The sequence below is a fragment of the Rhinopithecus bieti genome, unplaced genomic scaffold (genome assembly GCF_001698545.2).
Source record: "Rhinopithecus bieti isolate Rb0 unplaced genomic scaffold, ASM169854v2 scaffold_13207, whole genome shotgun sequence".
NCBI classification, from domain to species: Eukaryota; Metazoa; Chordata; class Mammalia; order Primates; family Cercopithecidae; genus Rhinopithecus; species Rhinopithecus bieti.
In genome coordinates this window covers 958,594-964,125 of record NW_016807866.1, presented here as the reverse complement: position 1 = coordinate 964,125, position 5,532 = coordinate 958,594, and positions in this window count along the sequence as shown.

Below are 5,532 nucleotides of genomic sequence, written 5' to 3'. Positions count from 1 at the left end.
TGTGGTCCGCCTGCCTCAGCCTCCCAAAGTGCTGGGATTACAGGCTCTACACCTGGTCCTGCCTCCTTTCCCTCTCTTTAGCATCCAGTTTTCTTCTTCTTCTTCTTCTCCTTCTTCTTCTTCTTTTTGTTTTTTGGACTCTGGAGTCTCATTCTGTCCCCTAGGCTGGAGTGCAGTGGTACAATCTCGATCTCGGCTCACTGCAACCCCCACCTCCCAGGTTCAAGTGATTCTCCTGCCTCAGCCTCCCAAATAGCTGGGATTACAGGTGCGTGCCACCATACCCAGCTAATTTTTGTATTTTTAGTAGAGACAGGGTTTTGCCATGTTGGCCAGACTGGTCTCAAATTCCTGACCTCAGGAGATCTGCCCGCCTCAGCCTCCCCAGGTGTGGGATTACAGGCGTGAGCCACCACGCCCAGCCTATCATTTTCTTCTCCTGACCTGAATAGCTGCAGTACCTTAAACCGTCATATCCATATCCCAGGTGTGAAAAATGAGGCATGGCAAAGGACAGAGAGCAAAACCTTCTCCTCTAAAGCATTTGCCTTTGTATTCAGGAAAAGAAAGCTTCCCAGGGCTTTCAACTGACATCTCATTGACTATATCTCAAAGCTGCATCACATGGTTACACTTAGCTTCAAAGGAGGCTTGGAATTAGTGTTCCACTGTCCACTGTCTTCAGCTGAGAAAGACAAGGGAGAAAGGAGTTGACATATATGTGGGTAGTATTTCTTTTCTTTTCTTTTCTCTTTTCTTTTCTTTTCAGACGGAATCTTCCCCTATCACCCAGGCTGGAGTGCAGTGGTGCTTACTGCAGCCTCTGCCTCCCTGGCTCAAGGGATCCTCCCACCTCAGCCTTTTGAGTAGCTGGGACTACAGGCGCACACCACGCCACTATGCTTGGCTAATTTTTTTAATTTTTTTTTTTGGTAAAGACAAGATCTCAGCCAGGTGCGGTGGCTCACGCCTATAATCTCAGCGCTTTGGGAGGTCATGGTGGGTGGATCACTTGAGGTCAGGAGTTTGAGACCAGCCTGGTTAACATAGCAAAACCCCATCTCTACTAAAAATAGAAAAATTAGCAGGGCATGGTGGCAGGTGCCTGTAATCCCAGCTATTGGGGAGGCTGAGGCAAGAGAATCACTTGAACCTGGGAGGCGGAGGCTGCAGTGAGCTAAGATCATGCCACTGCACTCCAGCCTGGGCAATAGAGAGAGACTGTGTCTCAAAAAAAAAAAAAAAAAGACAAGGTCTCACTGTGTTACCCAGGTTGGTCTTAAATTCCTGAGCTCAAGTGATCCACCCACCTCACTTCCCAAAGTCCTGGCATTACAGGCGTGAGCCACTGTGCCCAGCCTGTGGGAAGTATTTCAAAGACCTGTTGCTGCAGAACAAACTGCCCCAAGTGGATTACAACATTTTGTTATATCTCATGACTTTGGAAGTCAGGCAGGGCTCAGCTGGGTTTTTGTTCCTCATGGCATTTTGGGAGTTACTTGGTCTGTCCAGAGGAGTCTGTCCAGGGAGTCCAAACAGCTCCATTCCCATGTCCAGCACATTGGTGGGGATGGCTGGTAGGCTGGGTCCAGCTAGGATTGTTGTCTGGAGCGTCACATGTGGTCTTTCCAGCACGGTGCTCTAAGTTCCTGCACCAGAGGAGAACTTGGCACTGCCTTTACGACAGGCTTTTGGAATCACAGAAAGTCACTTCTGCTGCACACTTGATCAAAGCAGTCACCAACCTGCCTAAGTCCAAGAAGAGGAGAGAGCAACCCAGTAGTAAAGTACAGGCAGCTGTACTGGCCAGTGAGAACCAACTCATATTTCAAAAAAGTTGCAAGCTGGTTGTTAAACATAGCCATCCTTAACATTGGCCACAGTGGAAATACATACATCAGAAACTGGCAAACACTACAAATCAGGACTTTTTCCCCCAAAAAGCCAATTGTTAAACATTTACCAGTACAACACTGTTCACCTCTCTATAGAAAGAGTATTAAAAAATTCACAGCCACATTTTAAATCTGCTATAAACCAACCTCAGTGTTCTTCAGATTCACTTTCTTTTGTCTGGTCCAGCCCACATTTGTTTGGTCCTCAAGAATAGCGTGAGAGAGCTTGTCAAATGCTTTCTGCAACCCATGACCCAATGGCCTAGTAATACTATGTGAAAACAAAATGAGATGCTTTTGGCTTACCTTGTTCTGAAGGAGCCCGTGCTGCCTCCTAGCATCACCACTTTCTCTTTTTTTTTTTTTTTTTTTTTTTGAGACGAGTCTCACTGTCACTAGGCTGGAGTGCAATGGCACGATCTTGGCTCACTGCAACCTCCGCCTCCCGGGTTCAAGTGATTCTCCTGCCTCGGCCTCCTGAGTAGCTCAGATTACAGGCACATGCCACCACTCATGGCTAATTTTGTATTTTTAGGAGAGTCGGGGTTTCTCCATGTTGGTCAGGCTGGTCTTGAACTCCTGACCTTAGGCGATCCACTCCCCTCGGCCTCCCAAAGTACTAGGATTACAGGCGTGAGCCACAGTGCCCGGCCAGCATCACCACTTTCTTTTCCAAGTGCTCATACTAACTCAGGTTAACAACTTGTTCCAGATTCTTCTCCCAATGAATATTTTGGTTTTTAATGTCCGAACACCTCCTTTGTTCTCTTTTGAAAATAAACTATTTTAAAATTTTGTTTTGTTTTGTTTTTTTTTTAATTTTTGAGACGGTCTCACTCTGTCACCCTGGCTGAAAAGCAGTGGCCTGAGCTCAACTCACTGCAACCTCCATCTCTTGGTCTCAAGTGATCCTCCCACCTCAGCCTCCCACATAGCTGGGACTATAGTCATGCACCACCATGCCTGGCTAATTTTTTGTATTTTTTTGTAGAGATGGGCTTTTGCCATGTTGTCCAGGCTGGTCTCGAACTTCTGGGCTCAAGCAATCCACCCACCTCAGCCTCCCAAAGTGCTGGGATTACAGGCATGAACCACTGTGCCTGGCCCTATTTTTTAAATATTTCAATTGTGTAATATAACACACATGCAGAAAGTTCGAATATAAATATGTACAAATTAATAAATAACTAGGAATGAAACATCCCTGAACTATCACACAATCAATAAGTTGAATGTTGGGAGAAGCCCAAAAATCCACTGATGTGTCTCTTCCCAAGATTAACTCTCCCCTTCCCCTGTAGGTAATCAGTTTCATGGAGTCTTGCCCTGTCACCCAGGCTGGAGTGCAGTGGCGTGATCTCGGCTCACTGCAAGCTCCGCCTCCCGGGTTCACGCCATTCTCCTGCCTCAGCCTCCCAAGTAGCTGGGACTACAGGCGCCCGCCACCATGCCTAGCTAATTTTTTTGTATTTTTTAGTAGAGATGGGGTTTCACCGTGTTAGCCAGTATGGTCTTGATCTCCTGACCTCGTGATCCGCCCGCCTCGGCCTCCCAAAGTGCTGGGATTACAGGCATGAGCCACCGCGGCCAGCACAGTTTCCTGACTTTAATGATATTTACTCCACTGCATTTCTTCGTTGTTACAGCCACTTTGTGTGCATTCCTAAGTCACATGGTTAAACCTTTACACTTTGTGTGAATGGAACCATACTGTTTGTATAATTGGGACAAACGTTGCCCAACTCTGACCTTTTTGTATTTTCTTTCTCCATAGTTTTGCAAAGATTAACAAGACTGATTTTACGATCACCGTTGTAAAATCTTTTGCACAATTTTAGGCTAAAACCTCGAAAATCTTTCATGTGCTATCATGAGATTGCATCTGTATTCACAAAAAAGTTGTATTTTCAGGAAATAGAAAAGTGAAGGTTTTAAGATGGTTCTTGTTGAACTGGATGGACCAAGGGCTTCTTCATCACCTATCAAGTCTACTTTAAGGAAAAAAAAAGTTACAAATATCATAATATGTGTAAAATATTATGAATTCATAAACTGCATATAAAACGTTATGCGGTAATCCCAGCTACTTGGGAGGCTGAGGCAGGAGAATCGCTTGAACCCAGGAGATGCAGGTTGCATTGGGCTGAGATCTGCACTCTAGCCTGGGCAACAGGGCGACACTCTGTCTCAAAAAAATAAAATAAAATAAAGATGCATATTATAGATACCATAAAACAGAGTTGATATTTACATTCTAGCCTATATCCAGTCCTCTGGTTCTCACCCTGCCCTTCAGGCACCTTGCCGAGGGGCTCAGCTGTATTTGGTGGGGATGCTTCTCAAATCCAATTATGATACCTAGTGTTTGCTGACGTTGGGTACTCTTCTTCCCATACCGCCAAGCAGTGACATTCCAACTTTTCTTCTTCAGGGGCCTCAAGGCCCACTGAGGAAATCATGTGTCTTTTTAAAAATTCTAATGTTTCTCAGGTTTTTGGGGTAGTGTCATATCTGGGAGTCAGCAGGGGCACAGAAGGAAGGGAGGATAACTTAGCCTCCCACCTCCAGGCCAGCCATCTGTCCACCCAATTCCCAGGCGAATAGCCTTGATCAACACACATGGGCCATGGGCACACGTGCTTGCACACACACACGTATGCACACACATGCACACACGTGCACGTACACACACGTCCCTCCCCCATTCTTCTGATAAATATGTTGCACAGAGAAGTGAGGAATCTGAGCTTCCCTGGCACTCCCAGGGTCCCCACGGAGATGCGAGGGCATTGGAGAGCCTACGGCACTTTCCGAGGTGCCCCAACTCAAAGTCCCCTTCTTTTACTTCTGTTGCACTCCACGGACCTTTACCGAGGGCCTCTTCTGTATCAGGCACCTTGTGCTGGTGCTGTGGAGAATAAAAATGATGGCACAAGAAGGGCACCCATCACATGGTCAAAGAAGGAACAAACTTTTTTTTTTTGAGATGGAATTTGGCTCTTGTTGCCCAGGCTGGAGTGCAATGGCGCAGCCTCGGCTCACTGCAACCTTCGCCTTCCAGGTTCAAGAGACTCTTCTGCCTCAGCCTCCCGAGTAGCTGGGATTACAGGCACCCGCCACCACACCTGGCTAATTTTTGTATTTTTAGTAGAGACAGGGTTTCACAATGTTAGTCAGGCTGGTCTGAAACTCCTGACCTCAAGTGATTCACCCGCCTTGGCCTCCCAAAATGCTGGGATTACAGGTGTGAGCCATCGCACCCAGTCAGGAATAAACCTTTCTGCCTTCAACACAGCTATGCAAAACATTTGGAAAAGAATAAACAGTTCACAAGCTGGTGGTGACGGGGGGAAGATCCTTCTGCTCTGAAATATGTGTCTCAGGGAGACTGAAGTCTGTAAGCAAGGTAGAAAGTGACTGGGGGTGTGAAGGGGAACTGGCTGATCCCGACTGGCAGGGAAGGGAGATCACTGCAGTTTGGCTGAACAGCTTGAGTCAACGAACCGGCTTGGCACTCCCTCTTCCCTCCCACCCACCCCAAGCCTGTTCTCTCCGCCATGTCTCCCCATGATATTAGTTTACTAGGGCTGCCATAACTAAATGTCCCAGATTGGGTGGCATGGAATTTATTGTCTCA